Source organism: Brachypodium distachyon, chromosome 2, assembly GCF_000005505.3.
Source record: "Brachypodium distachyon strain Bd21 chromosome 2, Brachypodium_distachyon_v3.0, whole genome shotgun sequence".
NCBI lineage: Eukaryota > Viridiplantae > Streptophyta > Magnoliopsida > Poales > Poaceae > Brachypodium > Brachypodium distachyon.
Genome location: NC_016132.3, coordinates 20893482 through 20913220, shown reverse-complemented (window position 1 = coordinate 20913220; position 19739 = coordinate 20893482). Strand labels below are relative to the sequence as shown.

Genomic DNA, 19739 nt, shown 5'->3' with positions numbered 1-19739 from the left:
CGGCGGAGCATGGTTGATGCATGAATGAATCATCAAGTGATTAATTAGTAGTCAGCAGCCATTTAGAAAAGAACACACACCAATCATTAATTTTAGAGTTGGAGGGACCCGATCGATTTATCTTGATGAGATGCATGAATTAATCAACAAGTGTTTAGGAGAGAGATAAATCCATTCATCAAAAGCCATATGCGTGCATGCGTGATCGTCGCCGGGCGGCGCTGAGCTGCTCCATCTGTTCGTCCGCTGTCTGCGCGGCAGGCGGCGGCTTCGTCCACTTCTCTCCATCTCTTAGTCCGGCGGTGGCACGGCGCTCTAATTGCCCGCCGGCGTGGCAACATTTGTGTCCGGCAAAGCAAGATCCCATTTTTTTAACGCACAATGAGCCCCACCACCGTCATGCAATTACGATTTTGTCCTGCAATTCATGGTACTCCGGTAGTTTTTGATCGGTACTCCATGAGCCTAACGATGGAGTACCAGATAATACCGGTCGCTGGATGAAGAGAAATGAACGGTTCATATTAAATCCGGGGTACCGTAAAAGAGCTGTAACAATACGGATACGACTCCGTTGGGTATATCGCCTCCCACTAAAAAGATCATCAGATGATTCACTATCGTTGGGGTATGTCGTCTCCCACTAACCACACAAGCTATGCTTACAGTGTTGACTTGTTAGTTCAAGGCATGCATGCCAAATCGAGCCAGCTTTACTCCAAACAACAGTAGTGAAGCAAAATTGTGTGCCGACGAGTTTGACTGTTGCGAGTTGCGACGGAGGGAGTAGATGGGATCCAACCTTGAACAGGAAGAAATTGTCAACTGTACTAGAAATCCTGTAGCATTTCATTTTTCAATTAGTTTTCAATTAGCTGTTGTATTTAAAAGTGCATATAGCATTTCTTCTACTAACACAGCAACCGCGTGTCTCTATGGATTGAAAAAAAAATCTTCTGCTCTTTAAAGAGAACATTGTAATATCACTGGATAAACAATCAAATTAGTAGGTGGCGATGATTTGAATACGGCGGCCTGCGTCCACCAACCAAAATCTTTACGAGTAAAGATGATATAGGATATGTTTGGTTTATGTCTATTCATGCTCTACCAATTTTTCTCAACCATATGCTAGCAAAAACGGGGCAAAAGATTCGTTAGTCCTTGGCCAAATTTTGGATTATGAAAGGAAATGTGAGGTGGTGGGCAAGATACCACAAGCAACCAATTATTTTGCAGCAAACCAAGTCAAGACCAAGATAGTATGAGTTGCCAAAATTTTGGTAAGGCAAATTTGGGCAAGAACCAAAGGCACATACCCTTATTAGGATCAAACTAACAACGGTACATGTCTTTAAATTCCAACCTATATATGAACCAGCAGAAAGCCGTCAGAGAATGTTACAACGAAAACAGATTACAATTTCTTGTAGATTCGAGTCCAGGTCCAGATGTTGATTGAAAATAGAACACAGTTTGATCTCCTAAAATTGAACTGCTAACTATGAGCAAGCCAGGTTATACACAGGAGTTCCTTTTGTGCTCTTTGGCGGATCACCTACTGTTTCTGCAAGGTAGGGGAGGTAATTTGTAAATTAAGTACTCCAAGATGAATCATTTCAAGGACCTCCATACATGAAAAAATTGGAGTTAACTGGTTAATTCAAGGTCTAGCATAGACAATGCAACTTTCTCATTGTGTATGCAAAAGTGCACTACTGAAAGACATGCAATGCAGTATAGCTATCATACCTGACTACCCGAATGCTGCATAATTAGATTGCATCTAACTTGGTTGTGTGTACAAAGTCATCGGTTGAAGTTTCCAATCCAATCATATGCCCACCAATTTTCTTATCTTGCACGCTTGAAATATCTGTGCTGGAATTGATGATTTCAGAACTCCGGCAAGCAGGTTTCCAAAGCCCAGAGGTGTCAGAAATATCCATTGCATCGGATGAAAAATCTAGATGCTCCTCAATGGTTTTCAAGACAGCCATGCTTTTTGACCTTGGTCGGTATGAAGGGGAATCATCAGACTTCCCCAAAACATCGGACAGAGATGTTGAATTTTTAAATGAATTTGGGCCATCTGCATTGGAGTTTCCCATGGGAGTGTCAAAACTACCACCGTTTGTGTCGATCCTAAGCTCACAATCCTGATCAGGCGCTGGTTTCTTCCTTTTTCTGCACCTCAGTATAGAAGGAGTGCTTGGGAAGTTTTCAGCGGCGCTCTTCAATATTGCGTCAACACTTAGCAGATCTGATTTCTTTCCATCTGTAGGAAAGGGAGTAGTATAACCAGTTAGTGACTGAGATGCAACCCCATGATGTGTTGAGAAAGCTGGGGAACGAGCAAGGCCAGTATCATCTAGCATAGGTATCTGATAACGAAGAGAACCAAAGGGCCGAGCCTCATTCTGCGAGGGTGATTCACATCCAATGTTTGCTGTTTCACCTGACTTGGCTAGTCCTGAAGGACCCATTTTATCTGTCATGAGATCAATTTCCAGGCCGTTCTCAGAAACGAACATTAGTCCCCTGTCCTGGTCATGACCAGAATCCCTTTTCAGCCCCAGCAATGCTAAAGCAACAGCAGAATCATCAGGTACTGATGCCTCACATAAAGTTACTGGTCGAGCAACTGGCATGGAAGGAGAGAGGAAATTTGAACAGCCCTTAATATTTCCCAAACTGCATATCCTTGGACTCTAGGCAGGATGAGAGTGATCAACTACTACTGAGCAGTCTTGCCAACTGATACTTGGCTCTTTATTCAAGTCTATATGGTTCTCAGCAGGTGGCCGATTTGCTGCATGTTTCAAATCATTACGAGTGACACTGCGATTATAGTGCTTTAGCCTTTTTCTCATTGAACTGTTCCAATGGTTCTTTACTGCGTTATCTGTCCTGGAGTCATGAACAAAATTAAATCAGCACAAGCTGAAATACAAGCAGTTGCGCATGTACAATTGTTTGATTAAATGAGGTAATTTCTATTAATGAAAAAAAATGGTAGAAGTTTATGTATAGGACCATCAGATAAATGACAGAATGCAGTAACGCATTCACAAGAGATAAATCGAAATAACGTGCATTTCCATTTTGAATACTGCATCAAATAATGTGTATTTGAGTATTTTCATTCTCCATACTGGAAATTTCAGTTCTGATCATCCTAGTCACACTAACGTCTAGTAGAAATTTCATTTCTTGATCATCTAGCCAAGTAGCGGGACCTATAAGGCTAAAAATGTCCATTCACTATGTCAGGTACATGTCAAATTCTGTATGACAAAAATAAATCAGTTTTAAGACGTCGAACTTATTAAACAAATGTCTAGACCATACATCTACTAAAGTCATTGTATTAGGAAAAAGTACAAGTGGAATGCATCATCAAATAAAGAGGATAAAATAATGTTTATACAGAGGACTTATCCTAAACAAGGGCTTCTAATCTCTATTTCTGACAGGAGAACACAAACTGTTCAAGTGCAAACTAAACTTTGTCTAAAACTCTAGTTGGTGAGACAAGACAGAACATGAACCCTAAACAGTAGTCTCACTGAGGAACAAGTTGATACATAATACTACAGAGCTTCCTAAATTTCTCAATAGGTATGACAGAGACCATCATCTGACAAGCAACAAGATTTAGTATAAACTAAATGTATGAGAAACAATTTTTCAAAAAGGGAGTACCTTCCAGGAAGAAGTTTTGCAATATCTGCCCATTTATTACCAAGCATGCGATGAGCATTAACAAGCAAACGCTCCTCCTCAACAGTCCAAAATCCTTTTCTTAATTGTGGATTCAAACTATTATGCCATCTAAAATATAAGAGTAACGTCAAAAGTAAAGTGAGCGGTGTTTTATGCTGCATACTTTATTACATCAAATGTTGAATCAAGTAAACAAGAAACCTTACTAAGACTATATATATTAGATATGTAAATCAATATTCAACTGATAGCTTAAATCAGCCTGATCGCCAGGTAAGATTATTTGGAAAGAACTGAGAAACACTGTTCTGATAAAAATTACTCATGCTGCTGGCACTAGTCTCTGGCTATCTAGAAATTTGAATCTAACATACACCATTCACATTTCAAGGATGCTGCAACTTTTTAATATGTCCAATTTTGGCAAATCAAATCATCGGAGCAATGTGTGGAGTCCAGAAAACTGCCACATATAGAGATGCTAAGAATCTAGAAACTGCTCCAATATAGATATTTGTAGCCTCTACTTTTGGGACCCGCTGGTCAGATTATTTTTTCCTCAACTCACCAACTTTTCCCACCTGCTCGTTTTTCTCAAGGGAGTATGCAGCAGCCTAGGACACCAATGGTTGGATCCACGGATGTATTTTTTATGTGGCTAGAATTGGTGCACGCACAGAAAAAAGATTAACATCTGCATGCTCCAAGTGTAAGAACCGGGTCTAAGTCTTTGAGAACTAGCTTTTAACTAACGCTTCATATGGTGTTATTGGCTCTATGCCACAACAGATAAATCATGGCTATGTCGGAGTCCATGGATCCCTACACTCCACCATGTGTCATGTGTGTTGAAGAACCCCACATTGTAAGGTAACCATACACAGTAGACTACTGCAAAAAAAAAGAATTGTTAAACTTAAAGTGGACAAAAAGGAGCATGGCATCGAAGAGACCCCCTGTGCTCAGGGGATGCAATTGCACACGAATTTTGGGTTCTGGTGACAGAAGTTCTTGGGTTAGCTCTTTTATTGTGAATAGGAGCTGGTTGTGTTTCCATAGACGTGTTTCTAGACATTGCGCAGGACTTTGGAATTTTTTTGAAAAGTTGTTAGGACAATTGCAAGATCTCATGGACGGTTGCTATATAACTTTAACTCTCTTGTCCTGCCGATAAATAAAAACACCAACAGTTATCTCTGAGAACCAGATTTTCCGCTATTACTGTGACTAAACAAAAGAGGGCGTAGGTCTCATCTATAAAGATTTTAAATGGAGTCGCCTCTCCCAATGCATTTTCTGTAGTTGTTGTCTCTTAGTGCAGGACTGATGGTTAATGTTAAGATACAATCTCACAAATGCATTGTCTATTAGTGTTGTATCCAAAGTAGTTGTCATTTAACCGTTAATAGATTTGTGAGAGAAATTTAGTGATTTTTGTGTGGTTTGCGTGAAGAGATGTATTCATCATAAGAGACGGTTCCCTTCTCTTTCCTTGTTAACAAAGTGCCACATCGACAAAATACTGATATTAACCATACTAAAACATGGTGCCACACAGAAAGATTTGGAGAGGCCAAAGTGATATCCAGTTTTGATAGCACAGGACTTGGGTGAAACATTTCCTAAAAATATTTACCACAATTTACATTAGAGAAGAAAAATCAACAACCACCAATTATTAGGTCTGAAAAGTGAGCGTGCGTTGAATAACTAGTTTGTTGATTGCAACATCATAAATGGTACATTATGAAATGAATACCTCTCTCGGCACTGTTTACCAGTACGACCACGGAGTGACTTTGCTATATCAGACCATTTTCTTGGCCCGTGCTCCTTCACCATGTCGATAATAGTCTCATCTTCCTGTAAGAGAACTTAATGAATGTACATATTACAATATATAATATGCAGATTTTGATTCAATGCACCAAAACCAACAAACCTCTTTGGTCCAAGGTCCTTTTAGTAGTTCAGGGTCCAGAACCTTTTGCCATCTATGCAAACATTGTGCTTCTGTCCTATCTGGAAAAGATTCGGCTGCAAACATAAACACCAAATATCTTCTATGAGATTGTGTTACTTTAATTAAAATGTTTTACAGTTTCCCAAAGTAAACATGTAATTTACCCTATGCTAACTTTCATTGTTATAGGTAACTCATCTTCAAAATGCGCCTCAAATCCTATAGGGGGTGCAACATGAGTTCTACCTCAAACATTGAAAATGAAGTATGAATAGATACTTCTTTTGGTGACTCTAACATGCCTCTAAACCCTATAGAGTTTAATATAATATAAGATTGAAACTTCCTAGCAAGAGGTATAGCGCACTCTTCTCACAAGAAATAATATTACCATATAAGTTTACTTCGCGCCCCTCAACTATTATCAAAGTGTAGGTTTTCCCTTAACTTCTTTTGTGGGAAATTCATCCCTCCTCTCCTAATATCAGGTAAATTTGGTCCTAAAGCTGGTACAGTTTGGTCAAACCTGATGGTCAAGGTTGACCAAACTATACTGGACCGGGATCAAATTTACCCGGTATTAGCAGCTAAGGGACGAAATTTGCACAAAAAAAGGTTGAGAGATGAAACCTGCACTTTGACAATAGTTGAGGAACGAAAGATACACTTATCTAATGTTAAACATATATATTGCATGATCAAATAGACAAAATTCTGTGACATGAGAACAACGCATATAAACCAAAGAAACAAAGAGAAATACGGAGTACATATGATTATTGACTACTAGTTTTACGGAATTGTTGGGTGGATATTGATTACTGATGCAGAGCACGAAGGAGATCCACACCTATCTTCTTCCAATTTTGGCCCTCGAAAGCAGAAACTGCCTTGCGCAACTTTGCATCCTGCAGCAAAATGAGAATATATAGCCAGGTCAACTGAGGGAAGAAAATGCCTGGATGCACTAGCAGAGCAAGATAATAGCAGATGTCATATAACAACCAGTTTGACACTAGAGGTTGTATTACAGATACACTGAACCTATAGAAGATGAAGCAGAAGTGAGTTATTTAAAAATAAAGAGTTAAATACTAACCTCTTCAGGTGTCCAGCCACCCCTAGGTCTCCTTACAGCGCCACTTGTTTGCCTGATACATGTAGGATTTCATTAGTAACATGTAGTATAAGACATAAATCATGCAAGAAAAAACCATCTAAGATCCGAAGTAGAGTATCTAGTTGAAAGAAACAAAGCAAAGATGGACAAGGCAAAAATCACCAAGTTCTCATGACCTGGATTTCTCAGCAACATTGTTCCTTTTTTCTCATCATCAAACATCTTACATAGCAAAATTAGAAATCCGCGACCAGATATATTAGAAAACTATAACTAGTTAAATATATTAGGATGATTGATGCTCCATTAAGCAAAATTTCATAATGAATGTGCCATTTTTTAAATCGAGAATTAGCGATGCAAAGGATAAACTAAGCATGTCTGTCAAAATGGGAGCGATTTAACTATGATAAACACCTATCGGTATATTCCACCTTTCATTACTAGCACATATATAAATAAACATAATTAACTTAAAATGTGTTTCACTTTGATGAGATCATATCTCCTAAATAGTCATCTTGATAAGCCAAAATTTGGGATGTTCCAGTGTTCAGGAGTAGCATCAATTGAATTATCACGGCACAATGTTTCAGCTATTGAATGACTTCTAGCAGCATATATGCAGTGCTAATAAACTTGGTCGACCAACATTTATCTACAGATGAATAATTCCATCACCAAATATGTGGAGTTTATAGTATGTGCAAAGAAACAAAATCAACACATGCTTGCAAATTAGAACACTAAAATTAACATCATGAAAACATCAACAGCAGCATATCAAACAATAAAAGAACTGCTTTGTTTATCCATCATGTTCTAAATGAAAATAACAATTTATTGTCAAACTGAATATAAAGAAGTTATAAACCATATCCCAATTAAAAAATGCATCTAAAGAAACAAATAAATTGGCTGAGACCATGATGTATCAGCACAAAGCAAGCTAAATTCAATAAACCAATCAAAACAGTGAGTTGAAACTTACGTAAGATATTAAAACTAGTATAAATCACCAGTTCACCACTTTGAATCATTTTGAGGATCACTTAGAATCATCTTTCATCCACCTCGAGTAAGCACACCAATTTCCGAGCCAATGGAACTGTAACGCTCCAGTGTTACTCCTAGCATCTCTCTAGGCTCAACACTGTCCCCCCACACCAATACTAGTCTTTGTCCTCACTCATGCATTCCCGGGATCAACTTTCCGGTCGATCACCCAGCCCCCAAGCCAAGCACGCTTAAATTTGAGGTTCCTTTTGGATGGGCTATCGGAAAAGAAGATGCGCCGTATTGGTATAGGTAGTCTATGAATCCTATTAAGCGATAAACCGGTATGTCACACACAACCCTCCTCAGATGACCTGACGTCCTTGTCATCGCCAGTGACATGCCCAAGCCAGATCGTCCCCTCTTGGCACACGCCCACATGCGTCCAGTGCACATGTCCTCATGTACAGACAACTGACCCGCACATGTAATGCCCCGGCGTCACTCCTGGCAGCTCTAGGCTCAAGACTGTCCCCACAAGGGTCGGCTCTGATACCAATTTGCAATGCCCCTGCGTCCCTCCTGGAAGCTCTCTAGGCTCAAGAGAGTCCCCACACACCAATCCTAGTCTTTCCAGCGCACTTTGTCCTCACTCATGCGCTCTCGGGATCAACTTCCCGGTCGGTCACCCATCCTCCAAGCCAAACATGCTTAACTGCTACCAAAAAAGAAGATGCACCTTATTGATATAGGTAGTCTATCAATCATATTAAACCATAGGCCAGTATGTCATAGGAACTCAAACAAAATTATCCAACTAAAAAGCATAACAACTGGCAACAACGCAAACCAAGCAAGACACTTCTACCAAATTGTTTTTCAAACAGAAGGCAAAACCTCTCGGCCTCTGCATTCTCTAATGTACACCACCATATCTTTTATTAAATAAGATGACACACATCAAATCGAAACACATCAACCTATAAAAGTAAAAAATAAAAATTTGGAGGCCGTCTTCTTTAGACTGTCCTTATGACAGCCTATATTCTATCATCTACCACGAAACAATTGCCCGGGACCAAATCCACCAACCATGACAACATGGGATCGGCACAAAGTGTGGTATCCCAAGACAACGCCTTCTAGAGGAGACCGCCGTCTATATTCACAATTTTGTGGAGGCTAATCAAATAGGTCAAACATGAGATTATCATCCCTGATGTGGATCAAGCCAATAGCTTCAGCAAGGACACAACAAATGTACATTATCATTGCACTCACATCTAGACAAGAGGCAAATATCAATGGTTTTCACCTGGAGAAATTAAGTGTACTTGTCGTCGAATTCGCCATTGCCGCCTTCAACCATCTCTACCGATAGGCCCTTGCACTCACGGCAGCCGGCTCCTGACACAGAGACCATCGACATACTCGATCCTGACGTCGGAGAAAATGTTGGAAGGGAGTGACATTGTGGCACATCGCGAACACTCATCCGTGGATCCACGTAAAGAAGCGGACGCTCGCCGATGTGGCCATCACTCTCCCTGGCCTAGTAATCAGATGCCGCACCATCGGGAAGAGCCACAACCCGAACCCACGCCTCCGCCTCTAGAGACCCCCAGAGCACCATGCTCATGATGACCACGCGATCTACTGTGGGATCAAAAGAAAATCATTCATCTCCCCCGTGAGAAAACAACTAGATGGAAGACCTCGCCACCGCCTTCAACGTTGGCCACATGCGGCCTTTCCCCGGTATCCTTCTCAAATGTCGGCAACGAGAAAGTGGATGGAAGGAGTGTGGCGACGGCGCCTAGGGTTTGGATCTCCCGGATTGCCCTTTCAGAGGACAAGAGAGTCAGACCTTATCCCAAGTTCAGGGCCATGATGTTCCTTATCTCACACTTCTACCAATGGAGCCTAGAAATGCTCTCTTTTTCAAGCAACTAAAATCCAACACCTGAAATACATTATGGTTTAATGAAGGCGGCGAGGAGAAAGGGTGTAGAAAGAGGGTGGCGGCGGCGGCTAGGGTTTAGCCTTCCCACGTCGGGCCTTCGGACGACACGGGAGTCAGGTCTGATCCCAATTTAAGGGCCATGATGTTCTAGGCCGCACACTTGTACTAATGAAGCCTAGAAATGATCTCATTTCCAAACAACTAATATCCAAAACCTAGAATATGTAATGGTTTAGCCAAATGGACCAACATAAGCATGAAAAACATATCACCGAAACCAGAGTCATAAACATAATGAAATGAACATAAAGAAACCAGCAGATGACAACCACTAGATCAATTTTTTTAAGGCCTAAATAAATGTAACATCACTAATGTTTTTCACACGCAACACACAAATGTTTTTCACACACACACACACACACACACACTATTTTTTTAAGGAAAAAAGAACAACGATCCCGAACATCTCGTGAACTACAAAGCCATTGTTAACCCCCGCAACATCCATGCAACTTCCCATGGTTGGAAGGTGGAAAATGTGTTGAGAACAGGGTTACTTGCCACACCATTTCAAAAGCAGAGCCAATTGCATATGCTAGCTAAGCATCCCCTAAACATCATTTTACCGAGCAAGCAGCTGACCCATATGAGCCGCAATCGAAGCAAGAGAGCATTTGAATCAGGTAAGCAAAACCACTTGTACCGAGTAAGATAATCTTAAATAGTTGACAGAGGCTAGGAGCAGTACCTTCTACCGGAGATGGAATCTATGGGGCTCGACAACACCTTAGATGTTCGAGCGCGCCTGCCATAGCTCCCCCCTTCCGATGCCGGCAATGCTAGAACCCACCCTGTTCCTCCATCTCCATTGCGCTCCTCCACTGCGGCCATGTCAACAACACGGCCGCACCTAAAACCACTGCACCGACAACCAAAAAACAAGCTCCACATCCAAAATTCCCATAGAAACGCATAAAAAACAACAACAAGAAACAAATCGGGCATCGATCTACTCACGGACCGGGTAACACCTCTAGATCTGGTGAATAGGGAAGATCAAATCCGGAGTCCGTGGGGGGAGATGGCTTGAAGTGAGGGAAGGGGGGAGGAGGCGACAAAGCGGAGACGGGGTTAATTTACACCCTCGTTTGGATCTTTTACATTACAATCCCTAGAATTTTGTGTATTTCTCGTTTGTCTAGTGTGTGACTATCAATAGAAACTCCCACCTCAATTGGAAGACAACGAAAACCTATGTGATTTACGGTATGGAATTCATAACCAGTATAGTATTTGTATACTTTGTGTGATTTTTGTTAAAATATATCTTTGGTGTTTGTTTGTGTATGTCCAGATTTTCTGGTCGTGTCTTGCAACATGTTTCTCCTGGTACTCTTGCATTCAAACTTTGCGACTCATAGGTCAAGTCATTTTGAAATGAGCAAGTCCCACGCTCACACAACTATCTTTCCTTAAATAACCTAAAGCGTAATATAACTAGCTTTATTTAAGACCTTGTTGTCATGCCAAATAAGAAATGTTTTTAACACAAATCCTTGGTATTAATTAATACATCAGCACGCAAATTCCCTCACCGTTTCCCATAGCATTTGAAAGGGAAAAAATTATCATGCGCCAACGTAGAGGACCCTAAAGCTACTACTAGCAATTAGAAGAAACACAAGGGGGCAGAAGGAGAGGCAACAAAGAAGAGGTGCGATCTGGGAAACGTATCTACACAAATAAACAAGGAAAACGATATGGGAGTTTCAGGCGCCACCTGATCGAGTCTAATCCCACCGAGGACCATTGCGGACATGAGGTTTGAACCCCTAATGGCTGGCTGGCTTGGGTCCCCTTGCTGTCAGGTGCAGTGTGCGTGTCCAGTCATTTGCAGTTCATTCCGCATTGTTGGGTGGTGAATTTAACTCCAACTACAATAGATCAGATATTTGGTGACAGACGCCATTTGTCACCTAACATCCATTTCCATCACTATTCATCTTCTAGTGATGGTTTATTGTTGTCACTGGCACCATCACCGAAGCTCCATCACAGATTAACTCCCGGTGACGGTTTTCATCCCTACGTCACCAAATATTGTCCTCTAGTGACGTGGTCCAGTGGGTTCCACGGACCGTCACAGTTCCATCACAAACATATATTGACATCATTTTAAATTCAGCGAACATGACACGGAAATAACATGAATTCTTCCGTTCAGATTTCAATCTAAGATGTCTAAGACAGTATTGTATTGCACATGTGTAGTGAATAAACAACGTAAATGAATAAATAATGTAGCATATTAATAGCAGTATTGCATCAATCGAACAATGCACAATGACGCTGGGGGGAGGGTTTGGGTTACTGTCTTTCGACGTTCTTACAAGGAAACCGAGCATGGTTTCCACTTCTTTCCGCCCCTTTTCACAAGCTGAACTCTTCATTTTCTAGTCTTTTCTCGGGGCCTCTATTTATGACTCTTGCTTCCTTACACGCTCATCAAATTCTCGTTGTTGTGCTTCAAGTTTTGCATTCAACTCCTACCGATACCTCTGAGTTGCTTCCCTTTCATCCATCTCCTTCTATGCAAGCCTTTCTTCCCAACTCGCGGATGCGTATAGATGAAGCACCCGTGTGAATCTTCTTTGAGGTAGATCTGATGCCCATGGTTGCAAGTAGACCTGGGCATACCGCGGGCTAGGCAAGCTTCGTAAAGCCCAGCGAGAAAACCCCAAGCCAGGGCCCGGCCTGGGCTGAAACCCCCCAAAATGGCCCTTTTGGCATTAAATAATCATTTTCAGGATAAAAATGTTTTTATACCTATTTCAGGAAAAAAAATTGTTTTAATTCAATTTCGTGACTTTTAGGGCTTAAGGGTTGGGCTTTGTGCGGCAATCTAAGGGATAAAAAATATTGTCTGAATTGTTTTCAAAATTTTCGACAATATGCGTGAAATGTTTTCAAACTTGCATACTCATAGTATGACCCATGCAAAAAGAAAGAATGTTTGCACCACATTTAGCTTTTTTTGGATAATTTTTGCTCAAAATGCCATGAAAATGCATTTAAATCCTAATAAATAGCAAATTTCATTAAAAAAAGTCTCTTCCAAAGTAACTCTAAACTGTCGTCCGTTACTTGTAAAAAATGTCTTTAGTGTGTTGAACACATATGACATCATAAACTTCATAGCTTGCCATCTATGAACCATTGTACCAGATGAACCCATTACAAAACATGTAGAACCCAAGTTGTGTGAAATGTTTTCAAGCTTTTTTCTCAAAATGGCAAGAAAATGCATAGTAAGACCTTAAAAAAATCATATTGCTTGGGCCACATTCAAGTATTTATGGATTATTTTTACTCAAAATGGCAAGAAAATGCATTTAAATCCTAATAAATAGCAACTTTGATAAAAATAAGTTGAAATCTTCCACGATAACTCAAAAATATTGTCCATTTTGTACAAAAAGTATTCACTGTGTTGGACACATATGACATCACAAACTACATAGCTTACTTCTAACATCTATGAACCATCATACGAGATGAACTCATTACAAAGCATGTACATCCCAAGTTGTATGAAATGTTTTCAAACTTTTTGCCGTCCTTGCGCATAGTATGACCCCATGCAAAAATTATAATGTTTGGGCCACAATTAAGTATTTCTAGATTTATTTTTCAAAATGGGAAGAAAATGCACTTGAATCATAATAAATAGCAAATTCGCTCAAAAAAAGTCTCAATCTTCCACCATAACTCTAATATGTCAATCATTGCTTATATAAAACTTTCTTTAGTGTGTTGGACACATACGACATCACAAAATTCATAGCTGGCCTCTAACGTCTATGACCATCATACGAAATGAACCCGTTAGAGAGAATGTACAATTCAAGTTGTATGAACTGTTTTATAACCTCTTAGCCAGCCTTTTATGCACATAGCGTGTCCACATGCAAAAAATAAGAATGTTTGGGCCACATTTAGGTATTTTTGGATTATTATTCTAAAAATTGCAAGAAAATGCATTTACATCCTAATAAATAGCAAATTTGTTCAAAACTATCTAAATCTTCTACAGTAACTCTAAAATGTCGTCCATTGCTTGTAGAAAATGTCTTTAAGTGTGTTGGACACATATGACCTCACAAACTTTATAGCTCGCCTCTAACGTCTGAACCATCGTACGAGATGAACCTTTTACAAAGCATGTACAACCAAAGTAGTGTGAAATGTTTTCAAACTTTTCAGCAACCTTGTAATCCCATAAAATGACCCCATGGAAAGTATCAGATTGTGTGGGATACATTTCAGTATTTCTAGATTATTTTTGCTCCAAATGGCAATAAAATGCAATTAAATTCTATTAAATTGAAAATTTGATCAAAAAAAGTCTCAATCTTAGTCTTGCATGTAACTCTCAAATGTCGTGGATTGCTTGTAGAAAATGTGTTGAGTGTGTTGGACACATACGACATCACAAACTTCATAGCTTGCCCATAACGTTTATGAACCATTGTACGAGATGAACCCATTGGAAAGCATGTAAACCCAAGTTGTGTGAAACGTTTCAAACATTTTCACCAGCCTAGTATGTCTCGTAGCATGACATCAAGAAAAGATTAGAACTTTAGGCCACATTTAGATATTTCTGGAATTGTTTTCTAAAATTGGTACGAAAATATATTTAAATGTTAATGAATACCAAATTTGAGAAACAAAAGTCTCAATCTCAAAAGTAACTCTAAAACGTCATCCATTTCTTGCGGAAAAGGTCTTGATGTGTCGGACACATATGGAATCACAAACTTCAGATCTTGCCTCTAACTTCTTTGAACCATTGTACGAGAGGAACCCATTACAAAGCATGTAGAGCCCAAGTTATGTGAACTGTTTTCAAACTTTTTCACCGGCCTTGTATGACCATAGTATAAACCCATTACAAAGCATGTACAACCCAAGTTGTGTGAAATGTTTTCAAACTTTTTCGCCAGTCTTGTATGACCCCATATGACCCCATCCAAAAAATCAGATGCTTGGCCAACATTCAGGTATTTCCGGATTATTTTTGCTCGAAATGGCGACGCATTTAAATCCTAATTGATAGCAAATTAGATTAAAAAAAGTCTCAATTTTCCATGGTAACTTTGAAACGTCGTCCATTGTTTGTAGATAATGTACTTAGTGTGGTTTTTAAAGAAAAAAATGAGGGAAACCCTGATAGTATAATTAGGAACCTAAATTCGCATCCATGATGATTTTAACCCAGGTGGTGGGATTGTAACATCCAATCCCCCAACCAAGTGAGCAAGGATCACTTCTGCTGTATTTAGAGTGTTCGTGTCGAGACATATGACATAAAAAGACTTCATGGCTTGCCTCTAATGACTATCGTACGAGACGAACCATTAACAAAGCATATACAACCTAAGTTATGTGCAATGTTTTCAAACTTTTTCGCCAGCCTTGTATGGCCATAGTATAACACCATGAAAAAAAAACAGATTGTTTGGGCCACATTTAGGTATTTCTGGATTATTTTTGCTCAAAATGGGAAGAAAATGCATTTAAATCCTAATAAATAGCAAATTTCATTAAAATAAGTCTTAATCTTTCACAATGACTCTAACGCCCATTTATTGTAGAAAGTGTCTCAAGTGTGTTGGACACATGACATCACAAACTACATAGCTTACTTCTAACATCTATGAACCATCGTACGAGATGAACTCATTACAAAGAATGTACAACCCAAATTGTATGAAATGTTTTCAAACTTTTTGCCATCCTTATATGCGCATATTATGACCCCACGCAATAATTACAATATTTGGGCCACATTTCAGTATTTTTAGATATTTGTAAATCCTAATAGAAAGCATATTTGATAAAAAAAAGTCTCAAACTTATAAAGTGACTCTAAAATGTCTTCTATTGCTTGTAGAAAATGTCTCTAGGGCAAAATGCAACATTTAGGGATGACTTCAGCTTTTTGTCACCTTTAGTGTGATTATTCCTACCTATATATAGCATCACTAAAAGTTTCATGCAATTAAACAACATCGTGCAGCATAATTTACCATTTCTGCCTATTTATAGATTTCGATTACATTTAATTAAACATGCATCAAATTAACCTTACCTGCAAATACAAGAAACGTTCTATATATTATTAGGTAAATCATATATAGCATATGCGCTATCTATATATGTACTCTATGTATTTACCCTTCAAGTTGCTAGCTATAATAACCATATATAGTATCATAATCTATTTCGAAAAAAATACCGTTTACTAACTCTTCACACAAACGGATTTTGCTACTATGCCGTTGTTGTTAACTTCATGTCAGAGGTTTTTTAGTGTACCTTTTACTACTACCGGCAAGGAATGGTAGTATAATCTATATCTATACTATCTATTAATTTCCAGTTGGCATCTGTACGTCGGTTCATCTGCAACTTTTCCTCCTGCGCACTCTGCTTGTATGTCAAAAAAACAAGCTCGGCCCTAGCACCCCAGGAAAAGCCCCAAAGCCCAGCACCCCAGGATAATCCCCCGTGCCATCACGTATCGTCACCGCCTCGAACTGTGACCTCTCAGCGCAACCTCGTGATGACCCGGTCTCTCCTTTGCGTCCCTCTCCGTCCGCTCGCCCACAAGCCCCACCACCTTCGCCTCTGTCCCCTTCATTGCCATCATCCTATTGGCGTGGTCATTAGATGCCAGACATAATACGGAACAAGTTTGCCGTCACAACCAGGCACCTCAAGGCCAACCTCGTCGGTGTCAAGGAAGCCAAGGAAGAGAGAGACGACCGGGTGATACGGTGTTCTTGATTTAGAGAAGAGAGTTGCGAGTCGTGTCGGGAGAAGGGGTAGCGATCGATCTAATCGATCAAGGGGGGTTTCTCCACTGGTCACCGATATATCAATGGGCCGTACCGCTATGTTGCTGGGCTGAGAAATAGAATTGTGGATGTCCATTTTTCCTATACTAGATGATACCCCGCGCATTGCAGCGGGACTTTTTGCCTTTCATATGTTATAAGATGTTTAAATAGACACATGCATTGCATAGAAAAAAAGGCAGATAAGACATAAATTACAGACCGACTATATTTTTATACCAACTTACATCTAGGAAGAATGTGGGATTCTTGGACTCACCTCTGCAGTAAGGTGGCTGTGATTTCAAAATAGGACTTTATTTATCTGCAAGAACATTTTCAAATTTCCATGGAACAAAAAATTTAAGCACCGAAAGATAAAATATGGCCACATTATAATAGGAGAGGCAAAGCACACATAAGGTCTCAACATAAGACAGCCTAAACAATAATTTTTTTGAAAAAAAAAATCTGCAATACACAGAAAATAGAACAAAAAGAGATAGCTGTATCATTAAGTTGTGCCTTGCCTACAAAATCCCCAACGGACGCTTCTGTCTTCTTTATTCTGAAAAAAAGCAAAGATTAGAAATCAGAATCATTAAACTATATGATCATGTCTTTGTTGTACATTAATCACATGATACATGTACCTACTTAATCTATGATTTTCTTGACAATCGTAGGTATGAAACAAACTCACCTGTACACGCAGCATCTGATTTTGATATAATGGCGTGGTTGGATTTCATCCGAAAAGCTTTTATCTTCACAAATGAAAAGAACTAATAAAGCAAATTAAGGATGGATGATAAATCTTGCGGACAATCTAATAAATCAAACTTACAAATCAAATCATGATGAAATAGCGAATATCTTAACTGCGTCTGGCCACCGTGTTGAGGACTCCGTGTTGCCTCATGGCAGCATCACCTGGCCGACGGCCGTCGCCTCTCCTCTCTGCTAGCCCAGCAACCAGCGGTCGGTCTCCCACCATCTCCTGTCTGTTTTGTCGGTTCCTCCTCCTCACCTCCCCCGCCATGACGACGACGCCTGCTGCTGGTGGATCTGGCGGCGGTGTCCCAGGTGGCCGCCAACCTCCGGCCATCTCCAGGCTCGGAGTTGTGGTGGGATTTTGTACGCTGGCCGCTGGGTACGGGAAGAAGAAACGTCGGGTGAAAAATGCGAGAGACGAAAAGCACGTATTATCCGCAAAAAACAAAAAAAAACACGTACGTGTAGCGCTGCCGCTGCAGCGCTGCTGGCTTGCTCAAGGCCCATCTCGCGGGAATAGCCCATAGCGGCCCATACCGAGGGATCCAGAGCGAACATGATGCGGAATCGACATCGGGGGCGGGGTGGTGAGATAAAAGAAGGTGACGTGGCTTTACGAGCTGGGAAAATCAGGTAGATATACTAGAAAATACTTTTTCGGTTTTATAATTCTTGTCTCAAATTTGCCCAAAAATGGATGTATCTATTCCTAAAAAGTGTCTAAATAGATGTACGATTTCGACAAAAATTATGCAACGAAGGGAGTAGAAGATTTCGGTTAATTCGGGTAACTGAGCTGAGAAACGAACAAGCGTAATTAAATTCGATTCTTCAAAATTGATAACCAAAAATTAGGGGGTAACCGAGGCCTAGAAACCGAACAACCGGAATCATAATTTAATTCTTCAAAATTAATAACCGGAAATTAGCTACCAAAATAACTATGACGAGGCAAGATACAAGAAAAGAATTTTTCTTACCCAACCATAGACATAATAACGCATCTTATATTTTCGTTGCAACGCATGGTGTCTCTCTTTCTCTCAACCCCCGATCATGATCCCTGATTCGAAAAAACCGGCAACCCAACCACCATCCTCCTCCCTCGCCGCCGCCAGGCAAAGCCAGTACCACGGCAGCGGTGGCGGGGCCCTGTGAGCACGTCTGATTTTGTGGCGGCTCGTGCAGCGGCTCGAATCCTTGGCGGCGGCGCAGTCCAAGCTGATCAGGCGGGAGCCCATGCCGCGGGTGCCGTGGCTGGTACCTGGTCACAACCAACCCTGGCCGCGTCTTGGCGGTGGCGGCAACCTGCGGCTGCTGCCCTGGTCGAGGCTTCCTGGTGGCGACGACCTTGGCTACGGCGTGTCCTAGGGGCGGTGGCAAGGCCCTGTCCTTTGGCGGCTGGCTCGGTTCGGCCGTGGCAGCCATCGGTGCGTTTGCGGTTGAGGCTCTATTCATCTCAGACCGTCATCCGGTGCTTCGTCGGCTTTGGAAGGCGCGGTGTCGGTGGTGTGGGTGTGGTACTAGGGGAAACCCTTGGTCGGCTTGTCTAACCCCGACAGCGGTAACGTTCGAGGGCGTCTCTTCGCTCCCATGAGGCGTTGTCGAGGTCCTCCCATCCCACCTTGCTCTAGGTCGTTGGGGGAATGCTAGATCTGCGCATGAGAGGATCTTGAGTCGATCACGATTATCTGCGTCAACACGCGCCACGCCCAAGTCTAGTCCCCTCCTTGGTCAGCCATACTTGCCAACATCTTGGCCTGAAACTTCACTCGACTAAGCATAGTCGAATATTTTCGGGTCGCATCTGTTGTGGAAACATATCCGAAGAAACGTCCGTGACGTGAAGGTCGACTGATGACAGTCGAATATTTATGGGTCACATCTGCTACGAAAACATACCCGATGAAGGTCGACTTGTGACAGTCGAATATTTCCGGGTCGCATCTCCTGCGGAAATATGCCCGAAGCCGCGTCCATGACGTAAAGATAAGACCCGTAGATCTTTCTACCCGGCCTAGAATCGCACCAGCTGTGTCATTCCAGTCGAATTTGCTCCACATTCGTAAGGTGAAGGTAAGACCCGTAGGCTTTCTACTGGGCCTAGAGTCGCAAGCTGCGTCGTTCCAGTTAAACCACGTCCTTGACGTGAAGGTAAGACCCGTACATCTTTCTACTGGGTCTGGAATCGCACCAGCTGCGCCATTCCAGTTAAACCACGTCCTTGACGTGAAGATAAGACCCGTAGATCTTTGTACCGGGCCAGAAATCGCACCAGCTGCGTCATTCCTG

At 41.1% G+C, this 19739-nt stretch overlaps 1 pseudogene; it reads right to left on the bottom strand.

The window, feature by feature from the left end:
• Positions 1 to 1265: 1265 nt before the first annotated feature.
• Positions 1266 to 17885, bottom strand: LOC100837062 (annotated as a pseudogene).
• Positions 17886 to 19739: the final 1854 nt, after the last annotated feature.